The sequence below is a fragment of the Ascaphus truei genome, chromosome 2, assembly GCF_040206685.1.
Source record: "Ascaphus truei isolate aAscTru1 chromosome 2, aAscTru1.hap1, whole genome shotgun sequence".
NCBI classification, from domain to species: Eukaryota; Metazoa; Chordata; class Amphibia; order Anura; family Ascaphidae; genus Ascaphus; species Ascaphus truei.
In genome coordinates, this window is record NC_134484.1 from 151004460 (window position 1) to 151026248 (window position 21789).

Here is a 21789-nt window from a genome sequence, read left to right on the forward strand (position 1 = left end):
AAGTGGAAGAAATAATAGTGTAGACCAAATATGTAAAATGTGCAAACAGTAATCTCTAAATGGGTCTCACTCACAATAAATGGATAGGTAACAGACGTGTCAGAGATCCTTCTCTCTCTGACTGGAGCCCTTGTACAATAGATGCCCTCTGATAGTGATGATATTAGATCAGTGTATCTGGTGGGCTAGAACGGTCCATAAATTCTGAGTGTACCTCCCGAGGGTAAAATAAAGAAAGAGAGCACACAATAGTGTAGTACATAGGGTATAATGTGGCACAAAAACATACAGGTAATGCACTCACATTTGTACAATGATATCGGTCGTTGGAGAGAGCCGTAGGTGACTCGTGGGGGGATGCCGCTGGTACAGTCACTTGGAGATTCTTCCGCGTGCGTCACGTCTGGTGACATCACTTCCTGTGACGTGGCGGTCAGGGCGGAAGACGCTGTCTACAACTGTGATCTCTCCAGTTCGTTTCTACGCGTAGAATCTAACGTAGCAAGTTGGAGGACACTGTTTGGGGAGTATTGACGTGAGGAGGTGCTGGCAAACGAACTGGAGAGATCACAGCGGTAGACAACGTCTTCCGCCCTGACCGCCGTGTCACAGGAAGTGACGTCACCGGACGTGACACACACGGAAGAATCTCCAGTGACTGTACCAGTGGCATCCCCCCACGAGTCACCTACGGCTCTCTCCAACGACCGATATCATTGTACAAATGTGAGTGCATTACCTGTGTGTTTTTGTGCCACATTATACCCTATGTACTATACCATTGTGTGCTCTCTTTCTTTATTTTACCCTCGGGAGGTATGTGGCGAAAATGGGGGTAATCAGCGCATTAATAAAGGCAGTGGGCTCGGCTGGTTACCCCTATTTCGCATTGGGGATTAAGGGGTTAATATTATATGCTGTTCCCCTTTTAAGACTGCTAATTTAGGAACGGAGTGAGCCAGCACCCTGATTTTGGTGTGCAGCCTCAGTGTAACCCCCCAAGAACACACATATTAAAAATATAACTTTGTCATAAGGGAAACATATATATATATATTTTTTATTACTTGAATTTTTATTGAGCATTTTTTCATACAAAATAAGAATTAACAAAACATATAACAAATACAAAAAAGGGGGGGTGGGAAGGTGGGGGAGGGGAAGCATTTGTAAAAATATAGCATTGTACACAACAATTTAGTTACCACATGTATCACTCTGTTCCGAATATGCTAATCTATATATGGGGATATACCTGCATGGCGATACCAGGGGGCCCAAATCTCAGAAAATCGCGAGGTAGAACCGTTCAGATAGGCTGAGAGTTTTTCCATATAAACTATATGCCAGATTTTATTGTTTATTTGGTTTAAGGATGGGGGGGCAGGTTGTTTACAATTTTTGGCAATTGTACACCATGTAGCATTTAACATGTGGGCTAGTACTCTAGCTTTTTTTCGGGGAATATTGGCTATTGGCTTGCCTAGCAGAATATATACTGGGTAATGTGGGACAGTGATTTCTTGGATCTTGTGTATTAAGGTGAACACTTCCGTCCATGTTTGTTGTATTTTGGGACATGACCAGAATATATGCAGAATATTCCCCACTTCGCCACAACCATGCCAGCATAGTGGGGAGATCCCTGGGAGAAAAGAATGCAGTCTGGCAGGAGTCATGTACCATCTGTATATTAACTTGTAAATATTCTCTTTTATTACAACGCACAATGATTTTTTGGAGGCAGCTTCCCAGATGTCTTTCCAGGTATCAAGATCTATACAGACGTTAAGATCTTTTCCCAGGATACCATATATTTATCGGGGGTTTGATTGTTCTTGATAGAGGATAGGCTTTGATAAATTCTGGAGATGATGCCCTTTGTGTGGGGCTAGTGTAAACACCAATCCTCAAACAGAGTTAAAGTATGGGGTTGGCTCAGTTTATAGGCTGATTGGATATAATGTCTAACCTGGAGAAATCTGAAAAAATCGGAAGAGGGGATATCATGATTCGTTTGCAGAGACGCGTATGGGGGGACTTTCCCTTGAACGAGAATATCTTTGACTCTCGTGAGCCCTTTTTGAACCCAGGAATGGGAGAGCGGGTTTTCTGTGTAAAAAGGAAGAGAGGGGTCTGAGAATAGGGATTGCATGAGGGAAGGGGTACCGGTTAATTGAAACTTGGATTTGAGGGAGTCCCAGATATTACAGGCAAAGGATATCACCGGGTTCTTGAAACTCTCGGGTGGTCTAGACTTTTTGTTGAGCCAGAGAAGATTTTTTATTCTGCATGGGGAGCAAATCAAATCCTCTATCTCGACCCACCTCCTTTCGGTTGGGTTTGAATGCCAGCTAACAAGTTGCCCTAATTGAGCTGCTCTATAGAAGTTTTGTAAATTTGGAAGAGCTAAGCCTCCTTCTGATTTGGACTTATAAAGAATATCTTTGCGAACTCTAGGTCGCCTGTTTTGCCAGACAAACTTCAACATTTTCTTCTGAATATTATTTAATTATTTCTGACAGATTTTAACCGGGAGAGTTTGAAAGAGATAGAGGAGTCTAGGTAAAATATTCATTTTAATAGTAGTTATTCTCCCAAACCAAGATATTATATATGGGTTCCAAGTGGCTAAGTCCTTGACTATCTGGTCAAAGAAGGGTTTAAAATTTGCGTTGTATAAAGTCGAATAATTTTTTGTTAGTTGAACCCCTAGATATTTAATATGGTTCGCGTTCCATTTGAAGTCAAAATTTAGTTGTAGTAATTTTACTAATTCTTTGGGGAGATTTAAACTGAGGGCCAAGGATTTGGAATGATTAATTTTATAACCTGAAAGTGAGCCGAATTCTGATAGAACTTGAAAAAGGTTAGGGAGGGATGTGAGAGGTTTTGAAAGCGTCAATAGTATATCGTCCGCAAAAAGAGCTATTTTGAATTCTTCCTGACCAACAGAAATACCCGCTATATTGGGGTTCATCCTTATCTGGCATGCTAATGGCTCTACGGCTAAGGCAAACAACAAAGGTGAGAGCGGACACCCCTGCCTAGTTCCATTTAATATTGGGAAGGGGTCAGACAAAGAGCTGTTCGTCCTCACAGTGGCCGTTGGTGTGGAGTATAGAGTGTTTATACTATTTAAAATTTTGGCTGTGAATCCCATCTGCGAAAGCGTAGCTGACATAAACTGCCAATCTAATCAATCGAACTCTTTTTCTGCGTCTAAAGAGAGTAATAGAGATGGGCACTTTGTAAGGTTTGCTACGTGTATTAGATTCACTGTCCTCCTTGTGTTGTCAAGGCTTGTCTGCCCAGGACAAACCCCACCTGGTCCGGATGAACCAATTTAGGGAGGATACTTTTTAATCTGTTGGCCAGGATCTTTGCATATAATTTTAGATCTGTATTTAACAATGAGATAGGTCTGTAGCTAGAACACAACAGAGGATCTTTCCCCTCTTTGGGGATTACCACTATGGTAGCTTGGAGCATATCTCTAGGAGGGGGAAGGCCTAGTTGCATCTCTTTGAATACTTTGGTAAGAAATGGGAGGAGCGTTGTGGAATATTTCTTGTAATAAAGATTAGAAAATCCATCCAGACCAGGGGCCTTCCCAATTTTCAGGGATTTTATTGCTTCCATAATTTCCAGGGGCTCTATAATTTTTTCAAGGTTTGTGATGTCATTTGGGTCTAGAGTGGGGAGTCGGCATTTTGTTAGGTAGTTCCGGATCTTTATTGCTTTTTTCTCTTTAGCCGAGTCTCCCACTGGGCCTGGTAGATTGTAAAGGGATGTGTAGTAGTCCCTAAATGCATCACTTATAATTTTGGGGTTGTGGGATACTGAGCCATTTTTAGTGTGGATGTTATGAATTTTAGCCTTTGCTTGTTTTTGCTTTAATTTGCGTGCCAGCATTCTATCTGCTTTGTTACTTTTTTCCTAGTATTTCTATTGAGTCCATCTTATAGCTCTTTCTGCATTTGACACTAACAAAAGGTTTAGTTCGCCCCTCACTGAGATTATTTGCCTGTAATTTTTCCGGAAGGGGTTTGACTTGTGAATAAGTTCTAATTCTGATAGTTTTTGTGTAAGTATTTCAATTTGTTTTGTTTTTTCTTTTTTTTTCTGAGAAGCCAGGGCAATCAGTTTGCCTCTTATCACTGATTTCTGGGCCTCCCAGAGGGTAGAAGAGGAAACCTCTGGGGTGTTGTTTATTTCAAAGTATTGAGCCAGTTCTTTTTCTATTAGTTGGAAATTTTGTGGGTTCAGTAGTAGGGATTCGTTCAAGGACCACGACCTTGTTTTATTTTTGGGGGTGAGGCCGACCAATTTGGTTATGAGCGTAGAGTGGTCTGACCAAGCAGATGGGGCAATTACTGCTGAAGAAATATTATTGCTAATTTGTTGGTCTATTAGGATGTAGTCAATTCGAGAATAGCTATTATGGAGGTGAGAAGAAAAGGAGAAATCCTTTACGTTGCTATTGACTAATCTCCAGGAGTCTACCAACACTAGATCTTTGGTCATAGATACAAGTCCCCGAGTAGAGGGAGCTATTTTTTGTTGGGGAGGAGGACTGGGAGATTTATCTAGATTTGGGTCCATAATTGCATTTAGATCTCCTGCTAAAATTAAAAGGCCTTTCTGGACAGAGAGAATTAAATTTGTTAGTTCCTGGAAAAAGGATTCTTGATTTTCATTAGGGGCATAAGTGTTCACTATTATTATATCAGTGGAGTCCAGTGACCCTGTGATAATTAGAATTCTCTCAGCAAGATCACTTTTAATTTTATCTACTTTGAAGTTTAGATTTTTATGGAAAAGTGTAGCTAGGCCATTTTTTTTCGCGGGAGCTGATGAGTGGTAGACTAGGGGGTAGTCATTGCTGAACAGCAGTGACTGATCCTCCTTTTTCAAATGAGTTTCTTGTACCAGTCTTTTGGCTTCCGAAAGAGCAATACGTCTCTTTCGGGGGGTGTTTAAGCCCTTGGTGTTTTGGGATATTATATTAATCGGCATGGTGGTCGTTCAGGATTCTGTAATACAAATGAACAGAGTGATAACTTACATACAGTTGAAGCGTCGGTACATCCGTCTTTGGAAACGATGTGGTATGAGAACATATACAACGAGAGATATACATATTATTTCATAAGAGTGGTAAATGCTTACAAAACTTGGAGGAGGGGAAGGGTAGAGGGGGGAGGGAGGGGTAAACCGAGAACCCCGGCTTCCAAACATTGTTTGGGGGGACCAGCCATAGTAGAACCTGTGGTGCGAGTCTCTCGCACTCACAGGTTAAATGAACATGGGGGGGGGGCGGGCAGTGGCCCAGCGGCTCAGCACCGCATTGCTCCTTTGTCCAGGAGACAAACTTTCGAAAAGAGAAAACAAAATCACCCCAAAGAGTACGGGGTGGGTTGTGTGTGATCTGACACATCAGGGAAATATAAAAGCAAGAATGGGGGGCATTGAACGTTATACCTGTTTACATCAACATATCCTTTCTCAATTTTAGAAACATTAAGTAGGGTTGACTGGTAGCTATAGTTTGGCAGACTCTGCAGGGGAGAGGGATAAATAACATGGAAAAAGTTACCTAAAACGTAACCTTTAATATTTTAGCCTGTAATAAAGAATTGGTAGCCAAACCCTGGGAGACCAATTCTATTATAGGCAACAAATAGACTTATATTACAAATACACTTTTATCTAGAGAACAGTTCCAAACAAACATTGTATATCAGTCCCTTTTAAGTGTTCGGGTTAGTTCAAACTGATTATCAAACTTTTAATGTCTCGAACTTGAGGGTAACTTGGGAGAACAGTTTCGCAATGAGCAAGGAAATAACCTGGATTTTGGGACTTGTACGCTCTAGAAACTTAAAAACTAAACTCGGTAACTTCTTGATGTGCAGGTTGTCGTGGTAGTTGTGGCTTGATCGAGTTGGTCGATGTGTTCCAGGTACCGCGGCCGTTGGTTAGTTTTTAGGTGGGTTACTGGGGTGGGCTACGTCTCGATTAGTACCTTAAGTCCAGACCACGCTTTGGCTTGTCTGCCATTTTAACTGGGTGTTAAGTAAGTATCCAGCTCTAGTTCTTCAAGTGGGTTGGGTCTTTGCTCGGCCAGATGTTGGTGTTTTCACCCATGCCTGGCATTGTGCCTTGGGTGAATGACGAGGCCTTTGAGAGGTCTCCGGATCCTCTGGTTCGAGTAAGCCCAATGATCGTAGATTTTCCTCACCTTCTTCTGGTGAGAGTAGCATGTACATCGTCTCTTGATAAGTGAACAATATTTTGCACGGGAAACCCCAGCGATAGCGGATTTTATTGTTCCGCAGTGAGTTGGTGATCTGCGCAAACATTCTCCGCTTGTTTAGCGTGGTTTGAGCCAAGTCTGGGAAGATGAGGAGTGAAACGTTATCCTGCTAGATCTTTGGGGTGGTTATAGCGGCTCTCAATATTTCCTCTTTAATACGGAAATAGTGTAGGCGTATGATTACGTCTCGTGGCTTTGCTGGATCTAGACCTTTCGGTCTAGGAAGCCTATGGGCTCTGTCCATCTGAAGTTTTTCATCCGATGTTTCGGGTAACAGGGACATGAAAAGCCGAGTGAGATATGCGTCCAATTGGGTGTTGTCCACTTCTTCCGGGATACCTCTGATCCGCAGGTTATTGCGTCTTGACCGGTTCTCCGTATCTTCCAGTTTATCGAAAATCGTTTTGACTTGAGTTTTTAATTCCTCAATATCTTGCGCTTGGGTCTCCTGTGCAAGGGCGGTGTTATCCACCTTCTCCTCCAAGTCCACAATACGGTCTCCTATGGACGCGATCTCCTCTCTGATGCTGCGGCGGAAGCTCTGCATCTCAGAGTGGAAAGAGCTTTTTAGTTCTTGTACAAACACCATCATTTCTTTATGGGTAAGTGGAGCGTCCGTCTCTTCTCCAGAGTCTAGATCTGAAGCTGCGTCTCCGCCTGCGGTAGACGCTTCTTGATCTTTGGTATTTTGTTTTTTGAAGAAAAGGGATGACTCACGCCTGGCCACCGGTTTTTTTTGTTTAGTGTATGGCATGTTTGTTGTTTTTACTTGGTGAGTTTTTGACTTTGAATAGAGCTGCGTATTTTAGGTGATGTAAAAAAAAAAAAAAAAAGGAATAGTTAAGTTGGAATAAGCCCCCTCATTCCTATGGAGACCTGATCACACACACATTGGTAACTGTTCCATAATTGCTTTTAATTGAGCCTTTATTCCATGTGACCTTGGTCTCCCCCCTCTCATCTGGGCAGGAGTTGGGACTCACAATGAGGATGAATTGTAGGGGAGGGAGAGTGAGTGTTTTTTTTGTTAACACTTTCTTCCAGCTCTATATTTTCAGTATCACTTTGTCTTGTATTTACTTTGATGCAGTTTGTGTTGGTTGGGAGTGTGAAAGTTGTGAATAAAAAACACAAGTCTGAGGATATGTTTTGCAGAATGACAGATAAGTTTATTGCTTTGTGCGGTGCACACGCAGAGGAGAGTTTCAAAATAAAACTCTCCCAACAACATGGTGGCATACAGGCCTTATTTATACACAAAATACTAAGCCCACGCCCCCTATACGAGGTTGCGTCGTCACTACGTAAACAAAATATGAATATGAACACATTGGGTTAAAGCATTATTATGGGATGCCTAAATGAAATGATTCAGCAATATTCCTTATACAAGCCGTTGCCCTTTCCTCTACATATGGAACGTCACGCCCCCCCCCCCTTCAGAATGAGACAGAGCCTATCAGTCTCGTATTTTCATAACATTGGCACTTAGCACTCATTCTCAAGGTTTTTTTCAGTTAGCTGCTTGGCTCATTATCACTTTAAAAATTGAAAGCAAAAATCCCTTTCAAACCGTTCATCTCATAACCCGTTCACTCAGACATAACCTAAGATAGATGCTGACTTAAAATGGTGGCTTAGATCCCAGTGCTGTTATGTCAGACCTCCCTCCTTACGTCATATTCTCACTTTGTCACTCCCTCCTTTTTTTTATTCTTAAAACATCGCTTTTGAGAATTAAGATTATGATGATAGTCCAGGGATAACTCAGAGGACAAGGACGCGTGCCCTTCACTGTCATAGTCTCGTAAGGCGCTGCGGCCAATATGTCTTTTGATGAATAACTGTGGTCGGCATCTTCTTTCTTCAACGGACTGCTGTTTCTGGCATCTGTAAAGAGTGGCATCAGATTGGGGGAGGGGGTCGCACACTTGTGGATAACACGTGACACACACATATATGACAACAAGTAACACCCCCAAACACACCAAAACATTCAAAAATTTTGCTCCAAGTGATTAAAGCCATTCACCTAACCCCAGAGGGTCCCATTCCATCCCATCTTCCTTTCTAAGCCTCTTTTGAATCCCTTCTATTTTATCTAGTTCATGCTGCACATTGCTACACTGATCTGGAATAAAAACACAACATTGTTCCTCAATTAGGACACATACTCCTCCTTTTGAAGCTAAAACATAGTCTAAAGCAATTCTGTTTTGTAAGGCCATAAGCCTAATCTGAACCTGTTCTTGGTTTAATGATGAAATTAAAAACTGCAAAATTAAGTCCACATCCTTCCTGTAAAATGTTATCTAACTAAACATACATTTTTACACAGGTTTCATTGGTTGGTGGAGACACTTCACCCATAAATTGATTCTTGGTCCTAGTGTGTGATACACCCTTTAAAGAAGTTCCCTTAAAAAATTGGCAAAATACAGAAATTATACAAATAATACTAAAAACCTTATTTTATACAAGCAACCTTTCTTTGGATATGCAGTTGCTAGATAAAGGAAATTGCATCTATCTCTATCATCATATAATTTCAGAATCATCACAACATTCTATTACTGAGAATTGAGGGGGTTTGGTATCTGTGGAAGCGAAATGCATGATCCTCACCCCTGCACGCATTGTATACATCATTCACTCAGAATATCAGAACAGACGATGTCTGCGATGGGTCAAAATGGCTGACTTATGATCCTTTCCTTGTGGCTGACACACGCCCCTGGGTGACCCCCTCCTTTCGGTGGAGGTGCAACACACTTCTGGATCAAAGTTTTGCTGCACATGACACATACATAGAGAGTGATGAGTACTGCCAAAACACATACAAGAGCTTTCACAAGCCACGCTTTCAGGAAACCAATCCTCCCATCAAGGCTCAATTGTACATACACCTTAAATTTCTAACTTAACACACTCTAAAGAATAAAAATATTGAGTCTCTGAAAAAATGAAATGTTCTGATAAAACCGGGCCTTAGCCTGGTGTCTTATTTTCCTCGTTGGTTAACGGTTAGAGTTTTGACTCGGCAAGACGTTAACTTGATGCGGCTGTGCTTTAGGTGACTTTGGTCTTTGGTGGCGCTGGAATGTTTGGTAGCGCTGGAACGAGCTTTACGTGCTTTGGGTCCAGGGAAAGAACTCTGCCACTTTAATTGCTGTATTGGTGGTTACTTTAGGCCTTTTCACCTTGGATGAAAAGCATGCTTGCGCAGGAAATATGTGACTATTAACCCCATCTCGAGTAGGTGCACTTTCAACTTTGCCTAGAGAGACTCAAAAAAATGTTTTAATTGCATACACTGGCGACACACTTTATTCGAGCTCGGCTAGTCCCACGAATTCGGGTATACTCGGGTGTATTGAGGTTTGTGACTGTTTTCTGCCCGAGTGCATTGCGTTATTTTCCAGGCAGGGATTGAAGCATTTTATTCCCGCTGGCTGCAATACTGCACAGTATATATATATATACTGCATTAAAATTCATGAATTTATGCCATCTGGTAGACACGCGAAGCATTGCAGCCTATTAAATCCTAATCATTATCATTTAACAGATCAGCCGCCCGTCAGCCAGGCATGAACCATGGCTGGGAAGGCAAACGCAACGGGGCTTGTCTGAGGTGAGGAGCGGCGCATTCCAGGTATCTGCCAGGTACATACTGGGTATTTGCTCGAATAAAGTGTGTCGCAGCAGTACAACTTATTGTTTTATTACCAATAACATGGTCCTTAATTCGTTCCTTTGGACTGCTGATAGTCACAAGTCATCTCATCTGTGTCTCTTAAGGAGATAATTTATACCTAGGAATAAATTATTGTATCAATGTGTTTACTCCTGTCTTAGCATCCACATATAGACAGAGGTATTCCCTATTAATGTTCCTCAAATTAAAACTAAGTAGAAGGCCAATGTGAACCTGACTTTGATACAATCTAAGTTCCTGAAACTTTAGGGCCTCATCCCTTGCCAAACCACTTGCTTCCATAATTAATTTCATCCTGTCTGCAGGCCATATCCCTAAGACCTGGGAAACTGCCAGTGTTTGTCCCAATCTTCAAAAGTGGGGACAAAAAAACACTGTCTCAAACTACAGGCTAATCTCTCTTCTCCCAATACTATCCACTGTCATGGAAAAATATTCCCTCCCAATTAAGCAATTATTTTACCCATACAAATTTCCCTAGCCAATCCCTATCGAGTTTTTATCCCAAACACTCCACTGTAACTATTCTACTAAAAAAAATTTGAAATGCCTTGTATATAATGCATACCTTATTCACTTATGTAACTGCTTTTGCATCTATGTATCCCCTGTATTTAACCCTATGCATAAGACACACCCACAAATGAGAGGTGACTCCCAAATTCACCCCTTCCTGGTAAACCCATTCTAGATTATACAGCAATTTTGACAATAACCACTGCTTACGGACACCTTTGGAAAAAATAAATGGTTAAAAGTTATAACATACATAACATTCAGTTAATAGACAAATGATTTTGTATAAGACTTCACACTAATGTCTAGCTTTATATATTCTCTTTGCACAGTGCTGAGCACACGGTCAACTTTATAATTTTAAAGACACTCTGCATATTCATCTGACTAAAGAAAAACAATTATTTTATAAGACTGGTTCCTGGGCAACAAGCCATTTTGTTTCTGGGCGTTTCGCCAATTGACCCTGAATAGATAAGATAACGGCACACCACGGCTTCTTCCTGAAAAATAATAATTATTGGATTGGAAATTTCGCTTAAAGTTTAACTACATGGAGCTTTATCCAGAGCCCTAAGAACTACATTTTTTATGGCCTCTTAAAAATTAACCCACGGGCTTTTATATAGCTGAGGTTTATATAACTTCTTAACACACAAATAGCTCCACATGCTCATGCTATTTCCCTAAACTCAGTTCTTTTTAATGCCTTTTGTTTGACCTTTCATAGTTTCACTGACTTCATTCACTACAAATTTACAGTAGCGACATATCTTATTGCACTAAATACCGGCGGCATGCCGGGATCTGCCCCAGCTGCCGCCAGTAATGCACGCGCGCCGCCGCGTTTCCCCACTCACCCCCCCTCCTCCATCGCGCGCAATTTACACACCCTTCCGGACCCCTGTACCCCATCTGCTCTGCCACTCTGCTTCCCCGAACCCCCGCTTACCTTAATTTCATCTCCAGGGGTGTCGGGGAAGCCTGGGGAAGCCGGGGAAGACGGGGAAGCCGGGCGCGCCTGTGACTGTGACGTCACAGTGCGCCGCCACGCGCCGCGGCTACCCGCTTCCCAGCCACATACAGCCAGCGGCTTTTGCTCGAATAAGAGCTGCCGCTGCTGTATGCTATCCTGTTGCAATTCTGTCCTTTCTCACGCTACACACACCTATTTCTCTCCATTAATCAACACTCACAAGTCTAACCCCACACTAACTCTTCCTTCATCTCACCTCAGGACTTTTGCTGACTATTTTAAGAAAGAGGTTGAATCCATACACCAGAACATTCCCTCTGTTTCCTCCTTCTATCCTACCCCGCTTCCTACTCTCTTCCTGCTTTCCTTTACTCTTTTTCCACTGTCTCAAAAGAGAATGTCACCATCACTGTTGATCTCCCCTTCTCCCTCTAATCTGCTACATTTCCATTCTCCTTCAAACATGTAATAGTTATACCATGACTCAAAAATAGCAAGCTTGACCCTACCTGTCTTTCTAACTACTGAATTTTCTTGCTTGCTCCATTTTCTCAACACCCATTCTCTCCTTAACCCTCTACAATCTGAGTTCTGCACTGCTCCCTCCACGGAGACAATTCTCACTAAAATAACTGATGACTTATATGCTGCCCAAGACAGAGGTCATTACACTCTGCTCATATTACTCCACCTCTCTGAAGCATTTGCCTCTGTGGACCACACTCTTCTCTTTTCTCTGTACACACTCTCTCTAGTTGACCTAATAACATCTCTTGGGTTTAAATATCACCACTATGCTGATGACACCCTCATTTACTTTTCAACCCCTGACCTTACACCTGCCATACAAACCTAAATTTCTGAATGTCCTTCTGTTATCTCATCCTGGAAGGCCCTCTTTTGCCTTAAATTTAACCTGGCAAAAACAGAGTTCCTCATACTTCCTCCCAAACCTGACCTTATTATCTCCTTCCACATTACTCTTGAATCTTCCATCCAGTAGCCTAAGCACGCTGCTTAGGGGTCACTCCCAACTTCTCTCTCATATTCTCCTCTTTCATTCAAAACATTTCTATAACTGTCGCTTTTTCCTCCACAATATCACAAAGATACACCTGTTTCTCTGTTGCTCAACTATTAAAAACTCTGATACAGACCCTCATTCTCTCCCTTCTTGATAACTGTAATCCCCTGCAATCCCGCCTTCCCGACTTTCACCTGTCTTCCCTACTATCTATCCCAAAAACTGCTGCCAGAATCACTCTACTCTTTAAACTCTAATTCTGTGTTTCCCCTCCTGAAATTCCTCTCCTGGCTTCTAATCAAATCCTACTGTTTCTGTACACTTTCCCTACCTACCAAATAGATTGTAAGCTCCTCAGAGCAGGGACTTCTCTTCCTTAATGTTACTTATATGTCTGGATCACTTATTTCATGACCTCTTACCTTTACCATTTGCTACCTACATGATTACGACGTGCACCACTCCTGTGAAGCGCTATGCATATTAATGGCGTTATATACATAAAAACATACAATACAATATATACTTCAAACAATGCTTATGAGCTTTTACCCGCATTTTTAAACACAAAATATTCCCAACATATCTTAATCCTATAGAAATAAAATTGAAATGTGTTTTTACTCGTTAAACACAATACAGAACACACACAATACAAAATACTTCTCTCATACACAGCCAAACAACATCACAAAAATAACGAACAAATAAAAGAAAGACATTTCTCCCCTATTACCCAACAATTTTACCCTGCAACTATATTAATAAAAGTTCCCTTCTCTTTCTTTATTCTCATAAATAACCTGAATTTAAAACAACTCTGATGCTCCGGAGCTTTTGAGTTAACTGTCGTATCTTAGCACATTCCTTGCGCTTGAGAAAAAGGTGGGGGCACGCTCTGTGCTGCTGCGTTTCTGATTCTCTTTCTTGCAGACATTTGATTTCATTGTGAGCAAATAATATTCCTGTTTTTGTACGTACTTGCAAGTTTTTTGGATGGTGATTTGTGCACACAGGTGATACTTAGCATGGTTTATCTTTCACACAGGTAATCATTCAGGAAAAATTCATTAGGGTATCAAATCCATCTAGCCACTCTCCATTAAGGGCGCAACAATGGGGAAATGGAAGGAAAAGCTTATAAGTTCACGACTGATTTCTGCGGCGTCCGCCAGCCGGTCACGCCATGCTTGACTTTAGCCACAAAAACCTCATAAAATCCAAAGATTTATACTACCACAGACACACAGGGATTACTGAAAGTTAGAAGGTTCCACTTTGAGCCCTTGCGTTCCTGCTCATAGGTTCACGCTTCCTTCCATAGTAATTTATTGCAAACAAACTTTTTTCATTGGGGTGGCATGTTTTTCACTGGGACTTGCATGTGTATCTTTCATTTGAACTTGCATGTATTTTCATTGGCCAACAAAACATATTTATATTGTCTCTTCTTCTTGTTCTCTGTATCCATTCTTTATTATTTTTGTCTGCAGACACACAACCTCTAACAGCAAATTTTGAGAACTTTGGTTTCCCATTATTCTCCTGTTACAGTTATCACATTTAATTGACCTGTACAATACACCTGATACAATAATCAGCGCAAGCTGATTGCGTACAACTCTTTTGGCATGTTATTGTTCTGAAATATGCAAATAAGGACCTGTCACGAGACTGTTCCCCAATCATATTTTTTCACCATAACTATACCCAAGAAAACACTTGAATTACTTCAGCGAGTCCAACCCAGTCCTGATAAACCTTATACTTTTATAACATGGATACAGATAAGACCTTCTAAACAGATATCCATAAATAAACTCACTTGGTATGTTAATGACAAAACAGAGCAAATGTACAATCAGGGACCCTTCCTGCTCAGACAACAAAAATATTTATCACAACCCAGGACAGTCTGAAAAACAATCCCTTAAGTGTACAAACACTCACCTTCATCACCAAAACACCAAAAAAAATTAACGGGACGCTCACCTTAATCCCAATAAAACTTAACATCTATAACACTTTAAAATGGATACAGGAACAGGCAAATAAACTTATTTGAAACTGCTAGGTAAACCCGTCAACACAGATTGAGACACCCTTCAAAACACATCTCTCTACACACCACTCAAAACAACTTTTTAAACTCAGGCTTTCCTCAAAAGGTGCCTTTTACCTTGATTCTTACGAGCGCTCAGATTTGAGTGACCGAGCAGTGTTTTTTTCAGGTGCTCAGCTTCCGGTATTTCTGGGTTTCTATTCGGAGCACCATCTGTGAAAGTTGTGAATAAAAAACACAAGTCTGAGGATATGTTTTGCAGAATGACAGATAAGTTTATTGCTTTGTGCGGTGCACACGCAGAGGAGAGTTTCAAAATAAAACTCTCCCAACGACATGGTGGCATATAGGCCTTATTTATACACAAAATACTAAGCCCACGCCCCTATACGAGGTTGCGTCGTCACTACTGTACGTAAACAAAATATGAATATGAATATGAACACATTGGGTTAAAGCATTATTATGGGATACCTAAATGAAATGATTCAGCAATTTTCCTTATACAAGCCGTTGCCCTTTCCTCTACATATGGAACTTCACGGGCCCCCCCTTCGGAATGAGACAGAGCCTATCAGTCTCGTATTTTCATAACATTGGCACTTAGCACTCATTCTCAAGGTTTTTTTCAGTTAGCTGCTTGGCTCATTATCACTTTAAAAATTGAAAGCAAAAATCCCTTTCAAACCGTTCATCTCATAACCCGTTCACTCAGACAAAACCTAAGATGGATGCTGACTTAAAATGGTGGCTTAGATCCCAGTGCTGTTATGTCAGACCTCCCTCCTTACGTCATATTCTCACTTTGTCAGGAGTAGCAAGATGGCTGCCAGCCACCTCTCAGCAGTGTCTGTGTTGGTTGGGTGGACCAAGATGGCTGCCGGCTACTCCCTAGCAGTGTAGATGTGCCAGATGGGTGAACCAAGATGGCCACCGGCCACCACCTAAACAGGGCCGCACCGAGTGGTGAGTCTTTCCCTCTCTGGGTGGATCGCCCCCCCCCTCACCCACGGGGCTCACAGGGCCCTAAGGTCACAAAGGAAGGCACCCGCTCCGGCTCTGCCGCGCCTCCGATTGGCGGCCGTCAGTGCTTCACACTTTGGCCGGTGCCATCTTGCCGCACCTTGGAGGCAGAGGAGGGACACGCGATTGATTCGGCAGCTGCAGAGCCAGGTCCAGTCACACTGGGGGGAGCCCAAAGCTGTTCTTGCGTGTGCCAGTCTTTGATAAGTGTTTTTTTTGGGGTGTTTTGCCCCCCGAACTTCGGGGTTGATTGGCTTTGAATGGGAGTTTCTTGAGGAGCAGAGCAAGCTGCGACTAGCACGCTCAGCCTCCTGGCCACGCCCTCCGGAAACATATATTTTTGATGAAGTGCCTTTCTGTTGCAGTTAAAATGTACAGGCAGGATGCTATTGTTTCTGCCTGCCTTTGTAATGCATTAAGGAACAAATGTTTTGCATAGCAGAACCAAATGTTTTGACACCTATGAGCTGGGTCACTTGCCTATGCAAGCTTCATAGCTAGCCTGCTAGGCCCAAAACTGTAAGTCTCTCTGGAAGTTGCATATCAAAAGACCCAGAGTAAGGGGGGTGTGAATTGGCCAGATGGATGCTAAATAGGACATCCTGGTGAACTTGTGGGCTAACTCACACCCTGAGTTCCCCCTTCCAGCCTGAGAGGGGACAGGTAGATAGGGGAGTGCACCTATGCTAAGTAGCAAGATGGCGTTGTTGCACATGCTCTGTGTGAACAGGAAATCCCTAGTGCCCACTCTCCAAACTGTGGGCAAGTAGGTGATTGGGGAATGATTACTTTCCCACGAGGGGGATTGGGTGGGTATGTTGGCAATAGGCTTCCAAATCCTATATACATCCCCCCCAGGCTATCCCCATTGTCTTTCGTCTTTCGTTTTTCATTCTACCATGTGAGCAGAGAAGAGCAGCAGCACATTCCGGGAACGCAAAGAGTCTTATTACATCGGAACCAAGGACAAAACTCTGCGTTAGGACACTGGGATTGCTGGGGGTTATTTAATTAACCCCAATGGACCAGAATAGACTTTGCACATTCACAGAAGGATTGGGGCTGGCAATTTGTGCCCTTGCAAAAGGACTATATTTTAAAAGACAATCTTCTGGTGCTTTGCACCTTTCTGGACATTATCTCTTGTTCCTATACCCGTACGTGTAATTATTAAGTTTATTCTGCAGTTGTCGTGTGTTTGCCTATCAAGGGAATAAATCTCAGTTTATTTTGCTCAACCTGTTCTGCTCAATCAGGATCCACGAAATATAAATGTGTTATTAAGCGCGTCTCTCGTCACAAGGTACACTCAGAATTTATGGACCCTTCTAGCTCACCAGATACACTGATGTAATAGCATCACTATCAGAGTGCATCTATTGTACAAGGGCTCCAGTCAGAGAGAGAAGGATCTCTGACACGTCTGTTACCTATCCATTTATTGTGAGTGAGACCCATTTAGAGATAACTGTTTGCACATTTTACATATTTGGTCTGCACTATTATTTCTTCCACTTTTTTCCCTGCATATTATCCCAAGAATTGAGCGCTCCTCCCACCTGGAAGAAAACGCAAGAACTCTGGACCTGGACAGTCCCTCAAGGGTGTAGAGCTTCTATTTATATATATTTTTTCACATTTGGTGAAGGATTTTTTATTCACTATATATATATTTATATATTTTCTTGTAGTTCACATATACATATCACGTTTATATCACTTGTATTATTGTAATTAATTCACTATTAGAAGTGCCCGGTACCATTGTTTTGTTATATTAAGGGTTAAACCTGGATGATGAACTATGCAACAGGATTGCACTGGGCTAACCGCCACCTTTCAGCATCAGTGCTTTACACTGTACATTTTATCTACCTTGTTACATTCTCCTCACAGTGTGATGAACCATACCACACCCTGTTTGGTTACTTTTGTATTAATGAGGCTTTATTTAACCCCTAACTGGCATCTGTATGATAAGAGTAGATATTATAGGAGTGCACCCATTGAAAAGGATTTCTCTCTTTCTCTCCCTCAATTTTTCTAGAACACCCTCCTAGGGAGCTTTAATCCTTGGGTAACACCCTCTCAGTTTGAGTGAGTTTCAGTCTCATACTCTGTTCTTTACTCGCTAAGGTTTAATCCTACAGCTGCAACGGCCGTTATTCGAAGAAATCACGAAATGGAATTTTAGGATTTTCCCGATATGTTCAGTTGAAGACTAATGGCCCACCGAAGTAACACAGCAGGGGTACCTGCCTTTCTGTAATAGACGCGCAGTAAGAGAGGCTGAATCAGTCACTCTAACTGCGCAGCTCTCACAGGCGATTGTGGGGGTTTTATTAAAATTGCAACATTACAGTAATGTAGCAAGTGGTCTCCAGAGCTGAACCGCATTGATTTCAGGTCTGGGTACCCCCTACTTCCCGAGATACAGGCCCCATCACTGGGTGCCGGAATACCCGTCATGTTAAAATCCTGTGGGTCACATGACCGTGTGATCTAAACAAAGCAGAGGGATACCGCCACCCCATAGCAGGGCCTGTATCTCGGGAATTAGGGGGTTCCCGAGGCTGAAATCAACTTTGTTTAGCTCAGGAGACCCCTGCTCCTGCACACTTGTATCAAACACCCCCCCCTCCAAATAAAAAATCATTACCTTAGCGGGTAGCTGCTAAGGTAATTAAGCTGCTTACATGTTATTTGTATTCATAGTGTGCGTGAGCAGGGGGTCTCCAGAGCTGAACAAAGTTGATTTCAGCCTTGGGGACCCCCTACTTCCCGAGTTACAGGCCCCGGTATGGGGGTCTGCTTTGTTTATTTGGTGAGGGTTGTTTGATACTAGTGTATGGGAGCAGGGGGTCTCCAGAGCTGAACAAAGTTGATTTCAGCCTCGGGGACCCCTACTTCCCGAGATACGGGCCCCGTTATGGGTTGTCGGTATCCCTCTGCTTTGTTTAGATCCCACGGTCACGTGACCCACAGGATTTTATCATGACGGGTATACCGGCGCCCCATAACGGGGCCTGTATCTCAGGAAGTAGGGGGTCCCCGGACCTGAAATCATGTTCAATGCGGTTCAGCTCCGGAGACCCCCTGCTACATTACTGTAATGTTAGAATTTTTAATAAACCCCCCGAGATCGCCTGTGAGAGGCGTGCAGTTAGAGTGACTGATTCAGCCTCTCTTACTGCACGTCTATTACAGAAAGGCAGACTACGGTAGAACTCACACAGCAGGGACCCCTGCTGTGTTACTCCGGTGTGCCTTGTAGTCTGAAACTGAACATCTCAGGTCCACCACGCGGGATCAGGCGGGATGTACCAGGTATATCTTCGAATAACGGCCGCTGCAGCTTTCCTGCTCACTGACCAGCGTGACTGGATTTATATCCCAAACGATTAATTTCAGGAATTGGGAAGATGATTCAGATAGTATTTTCTCTCTATGTTCTACTATACCAGTGAATTTAATATCTAAAGATATGAAATAATATTTTCTAGGTTTTTAGAAAATATCTCTAAACATTAATCACGTTTATGGTGGGAGGATATGAGTCTTCAAAATTATCAGAGGGCTAACCTTATCCTTAAAGGTTTAAGGGGTAATCTGAGTCCGTCACATCAGATTACAGATGAGGTTGCAAACTATAGGAGGGGGACGGGGGTGGGGACGGGGAGGGGGAACCCTCGCTACTGCCAACAATGTGGGGAGTGGTGGTGCTACTATCAGGGGTAAACAGTGGATAGCAACGACGAGAGAGAGGACCCCAAGGAGAGCACTCACACACTCAGTAAGACAAGTGTACCTGTGAACAATGTGGTGTAAGTGAGGAATGGGTAAATTAAAACACTTTAATATGAGTCGTAGCTAAGAAAAATAAAATGGAACGCTGTGGATCAAAGTACAATACTTAATGTGAGCCAATATAACAGCGAATTATAAAATGGAACCGGACGTAATAATGACTGTGACCAATGCACTGTCCTTGCTCTAAAGGACAGAGATGACAGTGTAAGGGCCAAGTAGCAGCGCTGAGACCCTAATAATAACTGTGGTAAGTGGAGTTAATCACGTGATGCATGGAGAGCTTAACTGGAAGTATAGGTAAGGTCTCGCCTCAATGGGGTAGCCAATTTATAGTATAAAGGGCTAGTCCCTGTAGTGAGGTATAGATAGATCTACCCATTGGTAGATAGTCTCTGGGTTAGTACTGCAGGCACCGGGTGCCGCTCAGTACAGTACAGTGTACACTTAGCATTCAGGTACACTCCCGGTGGCATGTAGTTGGGATAATTCTTACCTGCCAGTGGATTGCACATGATCTGAAAAACCTAAAAACTCTCAATATTGAACTTGTAAAACAAAAAAGTCAGGTCACTAACTGTAATACAATGCCTGAATTCGGTAATTTCGAACAACTGGAAAGAAACATTGAGAAATATGTACAACATTTAAAAATTAGGAAACAAAAGAAATGTCAAAGAGATTCACAGGATTTTAAATCTGGTAACATTTTCAGGCTTCATTTTAAAATTCCTAAAAATACAAATATTACAAGTGATATTAGGGAGTCCTCAACAGATTGGGAATTTTCATATTCTGAACAACCTAATACTACTAGATGGAAAAAAACATTCCAACACCCTAGGGATGGAATATCACCTTGTACCTATAACCCCCATCCCTCTACATCTATCTCTTTTTTTTAGAGGCGCATACAGCTGCGGCTGCCTTAATCTTAATGTGTCCGGATCTGCGGTGCTCTGCTAACTGCGGCCAGATGCGGTATATTTTCTTTTTTTCCGTAGTGCTTTCCGGTATGTTAGCATTTGGATTTTTAGCGCTGTCCGCTATACTGCAATACCGTCTAAAAACACAGGTGGGCGTTCACGAACTGTTGTCTTAAAAGTCTAATAAGTCTAATGCATGTCTAATGCATTATGTCTGTGTGTGCACGCGCAGTATTTGTAAAATGGAGGATTTACAGTATACAGTATTACAAAAATATAGCGTCGCGTCTTCGAATTTAAAATTCGAATCAAATTTCTATACAGTACTGTATGTACTGTATTATTTTGTAATCAGTACTTTTACTTGTTTTTATACTCTTTTTATACAGTATTATGTGTGTACCATACATTGTTGAAACGCATAGGCGTGTTACAGTTTCACATTTCGGCACATACAGCGCTCTCCCTCTTGCCCCCGCACACACACGGTTAAATTACTATTTCAACTTCTATCTACAGTTCAGTAAACCTCTCCCAAAGCCAGATGGCTTTCTGGCTTCAATCATCCCGAACCTGTCATCACATTCCTGCATGTATAACGTACAGAGCTTGGTGTCACATTTCAGCACCTGCATGTAATCATGTGGAAGTTGAAGTCTGGAATTTTTTTTTTTTTTTTATGTTTCGTTTCCAGACATGTGTGCCTGCATAACAATTTGTGTTGTTCTGATATTCTATCGGTACTGTAGATTTTTAATGTTACACTGGTCATTCACATGCTTTATTTAATTTTTATCGATTTGGGGGTCTGCGGATCAAAACATTATGATGACCTGTTGAAAATATGTCTTTCAACTACAGTTCAGCACTGCTAATCCTTCATGCAGCTTTACCCCCCCTCCCCACCGCAGACACACACAAGGCTCAAGTATTTCAACTTCTTATCGACACCCCTCGAAAACCATTCATTTTCAAAAGCTTGGCTTTGTGCTTTTAATCTTCCCGAGCCGAGCGTCACATCTCTGTGCCTGCGTGTAATCCTCTTTGGGAAGGGACCTAGTTGACGATTAATGCACATGCGTGTATAACTTCACAATCATTTTCAAATGCTTTGCTAATCCCTTATGCTAATCCATTATGATGACCCCCCCCCCTCCCAACCCTTTAAGGCTTTGTTTACGGTAACGCATGAGCACTTGTGATAACCCTTCTCGAATTGAATATGTTAATTTGATTATGTAACCAATGAATAAAAATGTAACCAATGAATAAAAATGTAAGCCTTCTTGAAGAACCCCCCCACACACACACACACACACATACACACACACACACACATTCACAGTGAATTTACAGTTCAAAGAAAAAAAATGTGAATGTAATGAAATATTTATTTTATTTTATCAGTAATAAAAAAT

The 21789-nt window shown here is 42.1% G+C and overlaps 1 protein-coding gene across 1 annotated transcript in view; it reads left to right on the plus strand.

Moving 5' to 3' along the window:
* Positions 1 to 21789, plus strand: part of LOC142486926 (cadherin-7) — a 330169-nt gene that overhangs the window by 187850 nt on the left and 120530 nt on the right. The window lies entirely within an intron of this gene.